The 12217-nt window shown below is 41.0% G+C and overlaps 1 protein-coding gene across 1 annotated transcript in view; it reads left to right on the forward strand.

The window, feature by feature from the left end:
• Positions 1-12217, forward strand: part of RORA (RAR related orphan receptor A) — a 443992-nt gene that overhangs the window by 9967 nt on the left and 421808 nt on the right. Inside the window, exon 2 of the mRNA XM_050902961.1 lies at positions 10034-10183. The gene's annotated coding sequence lies outside the window, so the exon portion shown is untranslated. The remainder of the gene's footprint in view (positions 1-10033; positions 10184-12217) is intronic.

Below are 12217 nucleotides of genomic sequence, written 5' to 3' on the forward strand. Positions count from 1 at the left end.
GTGTAATTTTAAAGTCCTGGCTAAGATTTATTAGCCCAGAATAGGGAACAGACATGATCATTTTCACTATCATAACAGTCTGGGAAAAAGTGATTTAAAAAAATCTGCCATTTGCTTCATTCTTTATTGCCTGGCAAATGCTGTCAAGGGAAGGTCAGCGGATGCTCACCCATCAATACAAGAAGGTGATAAATATGTCAGATCATGTTTTGTGCATATTTCTCTTGTAAACACTTTCTGTTGATGTATGTATGTTTGTTTTTAAATTAGATGCATTGAAACACAAAATTCCTCTCCCTCAGCTGCTTTCTGTGTGTCTTGAGAAATAAATGTATAGAGTTTTATGATGAGATGTCTCTATGGATGCACAACCTGAAGTGTATCAGCATGAAGGAAATAGCAGAAGGGAATATTGTCCTGCTTGTGTTCAGAGCAATTTTGGCAGGCTCTAGAGGCATAGCTGTGTCCAGTTGCATTAACTTAAAGGAAAAACTGTGCTCTTAAGGGGACTGGAAGACTTTCAGAGTGGCAATGGCTTGGTTCGGAGAAATGTAGTTTGAGGCAGGTGTGCTCCCTCTAGGGCACTGTTGTGGGCACTGGGGGTCTGGGCCCAGATCCTGGGCTTCAGCCCAGGGCAGCCCTCTGTGCTGCTTTGAGCTGCTGCTGAGTACTTGCTCTGTCACTGGCTTCAGGCTTCCTGGTGGCCTGTGTGCCAGTACTGGGTTTAATTAGCACAGATGTATTCCGGACCACATCATGTTCTTAACACAGTCCTTATGCCGTGTACCTGGTGCTCCAGAGATAACCATGGTGTCTACTTGCCAGTGTAAATCTGTGGCAGTTTGCTGCTGGACTGCAGTCCTGTGGTTTGACCTGAGGAGGGCAAAGGCAGCACCAGATAGTGCTTTCTGACTGGTACAGCCAGGTTTTTGGTGAGGTGGAAAGTAATACCTTTTCTAGCAGCTGTTGATAAAGTGGTCTTGAAGGAAATGCTAGCTCTGGGTATAGCTCAATCCGGGAGGGAGAGAAGAACGTCTTGGAAGTGCCTTATGCAAGTAGCCTCCTGCATCTACAAATAGGTACGGTAAGGTAACTTATCCTTTAACGGATAAGTTAACATGTTTGTGAGAAACTTTTTTAAACAGGACAGTGGGAAAGAGGAGTGTCACAAGTGACTCAAGAGACAAGACACCACAGACTGGGTTTCAAAGATATGCAGTATTTAATTACTGCGCTGATATCAACATAATTACAGTATCCATCCAGTGCTCATGGAAAACAGTTCTGTTCTTAAGTGTATTCAGGGAGGTCTGGATCAGGGTACAGTCCACACCTGTGTTCAAGTTTGCTTAACAATATTATTTTTGAGGTGTGACTAAATAATATTAAATATTTGCACAATGTCTCTTACCTGGAAAATTCATATAACTACTGAAAATTAAAGTAGATAACTGCTTTGACTGATCAAAAGCCCAGAAATGTCAAAAGCTGTGTGTGTTTCTTTGTAAGTTGTTGCAAGGCATATGGTTTTGGTGATGAATTTTTACCATGAAAGGAAGCTCAGGCTGGTTGTTAGGGTATCTCATTGCACTAGGTGACAGGGTGCTATAATGGACATGGGCACATAAAACATTGAGAGAGAGAAAGCAGAGTGTGTGTTACAGTGCATCAGCTACTCTGCAGTACTTGCCTGAGTGCATATTCTTACCCTGCAAAAACCCTGATGTTACAGGTTTCCTGCTGGGGGAGAGCATGCACAAGTTACATTCTCCAGCTACGCTGGAGAAGCCCACGTGCTGTGAGTTCACACCCCAGTTTACTTTGCAATAGTTCATTTGCATACTGAGTCCTGGTTTCTGGTATTTGTAACAGAAATATTTCTGATTTTCAGAGGAAATAAATTTTGAAGATATCCAGTTATGCTGGGACAAGCTTTAAAAATTTTTTCAAAAGAATTAAGTACTATATAACTTTGGGGACTGATCAGTCTGATAGATGTGCTGAAAAGTGTCCATATTGTTATGGCATAGGCATATGCCATATATTTTAATGTCTTTATTTTTAATCTATTATCACTTTCCTTGCTGCTGTTAGACCCTTTCCTCCCTTCCCCGTGGACAGGTGCTTTGGCATGACTGCAGACAATAAAACTCATTCTTGGAGAGAGGAAAACATTTTCCTCTTGTGAAGGATAATCTCTTTTCATGCTGACCTTTCTGCTTGTGCCCTGAGAGATGACTGGACAGTACTGGAAGTGTAATGTCTCCAGCAGAGAACAAGCTTTCAGACCCATAGTTATGGTCGCTTACTAACTTCAGTTGAGAAAGCTGACTACTGAGGCAATGCTTTGTCAAGGTGCAGGTGCAATTATATGCTAAAGTTAGTAAAAATTTTTTTACATATTAACACATTGTTTTTAAACTTATTTCAAGGCCGTTCTGCTATTTTAGTTTTGTGATGGAAATAAGCTGTCTAGTCAGCATGAATTTAAAAGAACACTCTTAGCTTTGCACTTTACTATCATGAAGCACATTAGAACCTGCAGGACTTCTAGGGCATGTTGCACATCTAGAAAAGGGTTATTTGATGTAGAAAAACACACTAATGAGTTTGTTCATGCTTTCTCTTTATTACTGGTAATCTGTTTCAATCACGTGATGTGAACAAAAATTGTAAGAATATTTTTTCTGTTGAAGAAATTGCCAGCCACTCTGGATGAAATTTTTTCTTTGAGCAGTTTTTAAGTTAAGGAGAGATTTAACAAAGATGAACAGTTCTATTACCCAAATGGGACTTCATGCACAGCATGTTCAGACACAAACCCAGTAATTTTTCTGATCCCATTAGGGAAAAATCCTGGTCTTGGCTGATCTTACAATGTAGCCATTGGCAGTCAAATTGTAACTAGTATTATGGTCCAGGACTTGATTTGTTTTCTTTTTCTGTACCCTCTAATACGTTCCTTGCTATATTAGATACCTTCCCCCCCCTCAGTTCTCAAAATATTTGTGCCTCTGAAGTAAACAGGCAACATAAACAGCACACAATTTAAAGGCATTATTAGCAAGAAGAAAAAGATAATCAGAAGTATAGACAATTCCAAAGCAGCAAAACCAACATGTGCTGACCTTCGAGCAGACAAGGTGCTGTTGACACAAATACCTGATGGGATAACTGAGCGTTTGACACAGACCACTGATATGCTGCGGCCTTCCATGTTAGTTATGTTGGAAAGTGGAATTGTTGCTGTGTATCTGGTGGCTCCTTTGGCTGGCAGGATGACAACTGCAACAGACTGTCAATATCATGTGCTCGGCTTTACTTTTTCCCCTTAGGGTATTGCATGTTTAGCTCAGCTGGTAAAACCCAGCACATCTATACTTGATCTCCATTTGTCCTGATAACTACATGTGCTCAGCAGTATGCTTTTAGACTAGTGCTCTCTAGCTGTATTACTCCTTTTACTGCAAATACTGCTGCAGCAAGGAATGAATGTTTTATTCTAGTAGTTAGAAATAGTTTGAGAGAACACAGATTTTATTTTATTTTTCTTGGCTGCCTGCCTGCCAGTAACATGCCAATAGACATTATTGGGCTGTGATGCTCTCTGATTTCTCATATTGAATTTCGGGTCCTACCTGAGGGGAAAGGATTACTCCACACCTACCAGACAGGGCAGCAGTGCTTGTTCTTCCCTAGTTATACTCACCATGTGTCCAGCTTGAATTACTTTAATCATACTGTGTTTCTAATTCACAGCTGCATGCCAAGTTGAATCTTCATCTTTCAGTCCCTTTTTGTTAGTACCCTCACTTCTCCTAATGTCTCCCATGCAACATGATATATTTTTGAGTTTTAATGCTCTCTATTTCATATAATCACACTATCATTCTGTGTTATCTTAACTCCCTGTCCTGGCAACCTTTTACTTGCAGTACAGTGTGTGGTGGTTTTTTTGCATCTGCCATTACTGTACATTGACCAACTGATTCTAGACTGGTTTTTTTCTTTATTCTTTTCAGTCTAAGTGTGACCCTTTAATCAGACTTCATAGGTAGTCCAGTGTTTTATTGTTAATCTGCTTGTAATCTGTAACTGATGGCCACCTTTGAAGTCAATGATACTACATGAGAACGTGCAGAATATCTAATTGTTGCTTGTTTTTTTCTCCACTTCTTCGTATAACTATTGTTAGGTCTGCTGTGGATTTTGACCTGTATAGCTAAATAGTGTTCCAACTTTTTTAACCATGGGATAAAATATCTTAGCTTAAAATCACATCAGATTTGTCCCTCTAACATGGACAAGGCACTTGAAGGGTCAAAGGCTCCTATGCTTCCTGTGTGGATTGCGAATGCTCACGAGAATGTGTTTTCATTAATATTCATGGAACACTCTCATTCTGCAAACACTTGTGTGAACAGTATTTGTCAGAATCTACTTATTATACCTAAGCCTCCAATAGGAGTTTAACATCCTAGGCCAGCATTTCTTTCAAGGCTGTAACAGGTTATTCGTTTCATCAAGCAGGCTGTTTGCAACACTCTGTGTTTAACTGCATGTCAGCCATAGGAAATCATGGATAAGCTACACCATTGGCTTCTCTATGGGAATTCATGTCAGCTTGCACACAACTTCTTTAGCTAACTCTATTACTGTACAATTATTATCAAGTAGATATATGTGGTGCTGACAGCTCCTGACAGGAGAATGCTTTATTACATAGAAGTTTGCAAAGAAAAAACCTGAACATTACAACATGCCAATCTTTTATGCCCAGAAAGGTACATATTGGACAAGAATCCACATAATTAATATTAATTGTATAAAGTGTGACAATCAAGAAAGAATAACAGGAGATTCTGCTCATAAGTCAAGACCTCAATAGAACAGAAGAAATAGAGCCAGCCAGAGATGGATGATGGAAGAACACTGGCATTGAATAATTCATGAAAGAACACAGTATATTGCATGTGAGGTCTGGAGCCTTTTAAAGGCCTATGAATAGATGACAAAGTTCACTCAGTTCAGGTAAGTAAGAGAGGAGAAGGAGGATGGAGAATGTACATGTGATGTAGCATAAACTATTAATAAGAGTTAAAAGGTCATATACTTTCTGTGTCGATGCTGAATGATGAGGAACAAAAAATGCCAAAAGATATATGTAATATGTAACTTTTAAGGAAACAAGCAAATATGACCTTTGTAACAGCTTTGATAATTTAAAGACTTGTTAGCTGTATGTTTTTGACATTTAAAAAAAAACAAACAACCTACTGCATTTTGTGAACAATATGTGTGTAGGGTATTAAAACCAAGTAGGGAGCATAAAATGTGGGAGTAGTCAGTAATATATATTATAATGAAAGACAGTGTTATGTAGTTTGGGTTATAATAGGAGATGAGTGTGAGAAGAGAAATTCTACTTGGTGTGTGAATGTTATGATCTCATTTAATATTGCTTCAGGAAATTATGGTCATGCTCTTTAAACAGATCTTAAAACAAGGAAGTAAGGCCATGGGGGATTGATGAGAAAAGGTGTCTTGTGCTGAATGAGGGTTCTGCTACAGACATGAATGACTATTTCTGGGGAAAACATAGTTCTGTAGAGAGACCATCTGACTTGAAAGAAAAATATGATCGAGTTTTAAGGCTTGCCAACAGATTTTAATAATGAACCTTGAATTCTGCTAGCTTCCCAGAAGTCAATTAACTTTGACCACTAGCCTTGTCAGTGATCAGCCAGGCCTGTGCTCCCTTCTGGGGTTGTGAAGAGGCATAACTGGTGTTTACAACAGTCTGATGGATGTTTCTGGGCAGTCCCTTTAATTTGCTCAAATGGAACAAATAAAATAATTACTGCAATACACGAGTGGGAAATGAGAGAGGGTTTGGTTATTGTTTTACCTATGCAGTTATCAGTCTGCCAGTTTTCTCCTGGCCAGTGATGCTGTTGATTTTATTCTTACCAAGAAGGTAGAAATTAAGAAAAATCTTAGGCTAAATGTGAGAGGTTAAGCAAGTAAACTCTGGGCTGAAGAGCATGTCCCTGCAGTGGTGTGGAACAGCAGCCTTTGGGTTTGTAATCCACCCAGAGATGATGGCTCACCTCAGATGGTGGGAGCGGGGCTGCAGTGGGTAGGCAGCTCTAAGGCTGGCAGCACTAACACTGCTTCCAGCTCTGCAGCAAGGAGGCCTGTGAGTAACAGGCCTTTGAAGCCTTGTTTCTTTGAGATCATTGCAGGACAGTTACTTTCCAATGCAATTATTCAAGAGCTTCTGCTTTGGTGACAAAAGCCAAAAGCATATGAACCTGTTCTAAGAATGAGTAAGCGCATGCAGTCATGGTGATTGGTACAGCTCAGGCTTGGTGAGTGAGGGAATGTTGTACTGATGAAGTTGAGGGGTTTTTTGGTACTGACTTGGTATTCTGCTGCAACTTTTCCTAGTATTATCAACAAGAGTTTTCATGAAGTCTGAACTTTACTGATGTGATCATGATATGTCCTCTGTCAGATATTTGGATAGTAAACTGAGTTTATTTTACACTGTCCTCCCTTTCTTGTTTCTGATGTGACAGATTTGTGTTAATGTATATAGTTGCACAGTAGAGATTGTCACAGGGAAGTGAGAAGTTCTGGCAGCTGAGTAAAGGGCATTTGGGAACTATCGGTGTTGGGAGTGGTGTGGGAAATAATTTGGAAGCTAGGTATGAGCATGTTGCTTCTGTCTTCAACACTGAAGGAGAAAACAATATAGTTTCAACTTGCAATTAAACTGAAATGCATGGATAGTTCACACTATTACTGTTGTTTTGACTTTGAACAAATCCAAGAAAGTTGTGTTGAATGCATTCTCATACAATTAGTATTTTCTTGATTATCTCTAACTACAAGAATTAAGGATAAAATTTTTCTGTTCTCTCATCTGGGGTTGTAGCTAAGTGGGAGCACTGACCTGTTGGTCTGTCTGCTATAACACCTAGAAACAATAGAACAAAATGTTCCTTTTAGCAGGAGAGCTTATTTTTGCTGAAAGAGTGAAGATAAACATTGCAATTAACATCATAGAGTTACTTTACCTGTGTACTGCACTAGTTTGGGTATATGGGCAAAGTGTTTAGAAGCTGGATTGTTTTTTCAGCAAGCTTTTGTATTTGAAGAGTTTAGAACAAGTAGTAGATCCCTTTACTGCATCATATTCAGCGTTTTGCTGTGGTCATTTCTACTAAGGAGCTGAAACCTCAAAGTATACAGAAATAGCACATCTGGAAAACAGGGAATCAGTCCCTGTCTAGGGAGTTGGGAAGGCATCCATAATTATGGCAACGTGATCACTGAAGACACTTACTTGCAGATGTGATTGTAAGAGCAGATGAGAAAAGGCACCTAGCTGAAGAAAATCTGTTACTGTAACTGAAGTCTGTTTCAGGAGTATACATTAATCTTAGCTTTAGGTGGAGTTAAGCTTTTGAATAACCAGTAGGAGTTGGCTGGCAAGATGGTCTTTTACACGTGTATATGCTAATGTAAATGTCATAATGCAAATTTAAGCACTCAAGAACATTATGTGGATTTGGGAAAATCCCTAAAATTTTAATTCCGTAAGCAAAATATTATTTTGGCAGTACATGACAGAAATAATCCTGCTCCCAGATGTTTCATACTGTTGCAGTTGAGACTAGTTGCATGGTCTTCAAGACAGCTCTAAAATAGCGCAAAAGCTTGGAATATGAAGCAACTCAATTATACAATGAAGCAAAGAACCATGTCTGAACTCTAACATTGCACCGTCTTCTGGGGAAATACGATGGGGAACAGAGTCTTCACCAACTTTTGGAGTATGTCAATTAGAGGACAGAGTGGAAGAAGACTCTGGAAACTGAAGAAGGGAGAGGTAGTCTTCTGTAGCTTTTATATGGATGCCATGACATACTGTAGGCCTGTGTTCTCAGGCTGAGTGCTGACAACTGACTTGACCACTCTGTAGCTGACAGGGAAAAGTCTGAGTATTCAAACTGTTTCTTGAGCATTAAGATTTCTGTATCCTTCTCAAAGGAAGAAAAGTGAAAAATAATCTTACTACACTTGGTTATATGCCTATTGTCAGCAAGCTCAAATGCAGGTTTTTTTTTTTTACTCCAAAAACTGGGTCTTAATGGAAATCACTAGGTGGTGAACAAAATATACAGAAATACTCAGGAATGTGTTGAGGGGTTGATTGAGAGGGTGGGTATCATCCATTGCTCTTTCCTTAGAAACTGTGGGGAACCTTCAGATAGAGAAACAGTTTTTTTAAAAATAATAATTGAATTTAAATGTTTACTTTTATTGACCTATGTTTCAGTGTCATAAATTGAGATGTGTTTGTTACTGTTCAAGGTGATTCTTTACTGTTGCTTTAGTCATTAGAAACTGAGGTGTGTAAATTTTATTAATCTAAAGCTGTATGAAGAGAGCCTTATCCTCTCTCCACCTAGAACATGCAGGAAATACCTTTCAGACTCATTCTGCTGCCTTTTATCAAGCTGTGGTAAAAGCTGTGACTATTCCCTCAATGTACTTCAGAGGTGGCTTGGCAAATCCACTGCTACCACTGCAGAACTCCACCGTCCTCAGGAGCGGGTGCAGAAGAGAGAAATGGACTTGGTAGGCAAATATGCCTGTCCTAATAAGTAGAGAAAAGCCATGCTGCAGTAGACCATCCCATGCCGGATCATGCCTGCACACAGCCCGTTTATGTGGAGATGTGCAAAGCACTGAATTTGACTTATTTTCCCAAGTAATTGGTAATTAATTACCAAGTACTTTGCAAAACAAATACAAAAATGAGGTGCCAGCCACACGGAGTATTCCTTAAAAGCTCTAATGGTAAATTATCAGGGAATTAAATACTGGATTTTCAGTCCTCTGAAACGGTCTGTTCGTGGCCCTGGCCTGGCGCGGCTCCTCGCAGCCCCGCGCCGGCCGGCGAGCGCTCGGTCCCCGGCGGGAGCCCTCCCCGCGGGTGCTCGGGTTGCGCTGGGCGCCCCTGGCACAGCCCGGGTGCTCAGGACGGCTGCTGGTGAGGCAGAGAGGCTGGCGGCCGCGGGGAGGCCCCTGGGGCCCGGCAGCCCCGGCCTCGCCGCCTCAGCGCCACCTGGCAGCGCTGTCGCATGCCTGACTGCTTCCCGCCTCTGGGCGGAGGGCGGGAACTCGCCCGGGCAGCCGAGCCCTTCGTCCGGCGCAGGCTGGCGGCTGGCTTCCCCTGATAAGTTAGTATCGATTCAGTCACCGAGCCTTACTGGGGGCCGCCAGGGTCCAGTGCGAACAACTTTGCGTCTTCCAGAGGAAGGCACCACGGCCCCCGGGGGGGCCGGGGCCGGGCCCGGGCCTGTCCGGTCTCCCCTGTGAGGAGAGGTGCCGGGTCTGCCCTGTGCATCCTGCCAGGGAGGCCTTTCCTCTCGCCTGCTGTGAGGCCTGAGCCGGTAAATCCCTGCCGGTGCCAGGGTTTGACTGCTCCTGGGCTGAGGGAAGAGTTCAAAAACTGTCCCTTAGCTGAGCCCCTCAACAACCTGACAGGACTGGTTTGTGGCTTCATCCACTTAACAAGCTTCCCTTCTGGTATTTTGACTCTTAAACGGCAGCTTGATTACTTCCATGATGTCGAAGTCCATCATCACCTTGCAAAGTACTTATGTTCTTTTATGATTATTTTAATTTATGTAACTGTAGAGGGTGAGTGGCTTCTTGACATGTACTGCTCAGAATTACATGGCTTTTTGTATTTGATTGTGGCTCTTCTGTGCTTTCAGTAAGGTCCTGTTTAACAGCCTCATGACAATATGGCAGTTGTCCCAGGAAAATGGTGAAGTATAACAAAGACAAAAGGAGACATGTATGCACACATGGTGGTGACACCAGCTGTCATCTGGACTGTCAACATCAGTGACAGGCTTCAAATGAGTCATCTTGCTTACAGCTCTCTTAAACTACTTGCACTCCTATAAACAATATTTTACAGTAAATACTGTTGTGTTTTTCCCTGCTGCAGGGTAAATCCTACCTGAAGTCAACCGTGCAAGTGCAAGAGGGGTTTTTCTCTGTGGCAAGAGTCTTGTTAAAGATGGAAGTTCTCACTGTAGACCAACACATCCCACTTTTGTGAGCAGATTTCTCCTAGCATGCTGATGACTTGTGTATGGTGAGTACAGTTGTTATAAGCAAGATATGAAAGAGCAGAGTATGGAAATAAAGCCACAGACTGGAAATAAGGAGATGTAAGAACTTTTTATAAATATTGTTTTATATAGTGTATATTCTGGTTTTGCTTTTCAGCAGTGTGTAATTCTAAGTATTGCAAATGCTAAAAATGATTCCATGACCCACTGGGTGCAGGAGAATGACAACTTGTTCACACTGTAGTGTAATGGTACAAAGCCTAGCAAATTCACTGTCACATGCACCTTTTCTCCTCATTCCTTCTGCCCTGGAGTTACCCTTATTTGTTTAATGTGTTTGTCATACTGTAGTGCCTTGTACAAAAGCTTTGCTTGGCTGCCTACTTGAGGGAGTAAAGGGAAGGAAAAGGATGTATTCCCCCTCCTGCATCTCAGTTTAGCAGTGGAGAGTACTTGTTAGGTATGCTTTATTTTTGGTGGGGATGGATCATAGTTTAGAGTGTGCTACAGCTTTGTGGGATTAGCAGAGGCTTGAGGAGCACAATTTAATAAGTGTTCTGGCAGTACTGCTGATTCTAATGTCCTTTGCTATTTATGAGTATAGAGAATATCCGATATCTAAGACTGAAGTGAACTTCTTATTTAGAATTTTAGAGTATTCATCAGTGATAAAATAAAAATACAAGTTGAAGGGCAGAACCCCTATAAATTGATGTTTGGTCATACAATAGTCACCATAAGGGAGGGCTGAATATAAGGAGCTTAGAGTGAGGCTGGATCTATTCCAAACACTTTTTACACTCTTATGAAAACTTTAAGAAAATAGCATGTTGAGCACTTTCAAATTTAATTATGAAAAAAAAAATCAGAGTGCCTGGCTGAAATTTCTTGGACTGTAACAGTAACATTCCTTTCTGCCTGTCTAATGTAGTATGCAGTTAGATGAGTTTTGTTTTAGACAGAAGCTAGAAAATTCTAGATTTCTGTTTTTACACATTGTTAGATAAGAAACTTGGTTTGAGTTTAATGACATCCTGTAAGGCACTTTTTCCCATGCCTTAATGTTAAATGAAGGAAAAGAGGAAACATTTTTATTTTCATTCTTCTCCATATGATCCCAGGGTACTCGGTAAGCACTCCCCTTATGTACTTCCAAGCTAACGTGCCCAAGCTATATAACCAATGCTTTTACTCTGTAGTTAAACCCCTCTTGAATTATGTAAAGACACTAGTCTGTCCTCAGAATGGGAAACTAACTCAAGCTGTAAGCCTCGCTTTTGACCTATGACAATACTTCACACTTCTGTAGAGCTTTCCATAAGAGGATCTCCACATGCCTCACAATCATTAACAAATTTAACTTGCCAGCTGTCTTGTGAGGTAGGTGAGTACTGTGTTAGTATGCTGATTCTACAAATGGGGAACTGAGAGACATAATTTCTGCTTGATTGCCTGAAAAAGCACTTTGCAGAACATACAGAAGATATGCTTGCCTGGAGGAGATTACAGCATAAAGACAGACATAATATAACAAATGGATGCAAGAGAACAAAAGAGCTTGGCGTGAATGAAAAGAGGAGAAGGGCTGCAAGACCATGTGGTCACTTTGGGAGTGATATGCAAATCTTAGTGCTATGGCTGTGGATTTTATTTTGTAAGACTTCAGACTTCTCAGTGATGTCAGACTTGTAAAATTAAAAACCAAGTACTGGTTTGAGAAGCATCATGGACACAGGTAAAATAATGCTAAGCAGCATATAGTTCAAATTGGTAGGAAGAAAGCAGATTAGAAGTGGTTCATCTACCACAGACAACAAAATAGAAAGGCTGACATGCTAAGACTTGAGTGAGACTTGGCTGACTCAAGCAGTGCTTGGCTTTAAGTGTGGGAAAAGCCAGAAGTCTTTGCCTTCTGCTAGCATAGTGCTAGCAGCTTTGCTCAGGCCAGCCCAGCGGGCTTGCCCTAAAAGCTCATGCCAGCAGTTCACTGGAGAGTAAAAGTAACCAGGTACAATACCTCTACTTCAAGCTGCCTTTTTCACATTTTCTGAGTAATC

This window comes from Gymnogyps californianus, chromosome 11 (genome assembly GCF_018139145.2).
Source record: "Gymnogyps californianus isolate 813 chromosome 11, ASM1813914v2, whole genome shotgun sequence".
Classification (NCBI taxonomy): domain Eukaryota; kingdom Metazoa; phylum Chordata; class Aves; order Accipitriformes; family Cathartidae; genus Gymnogyps; species Gymnogyps californianus.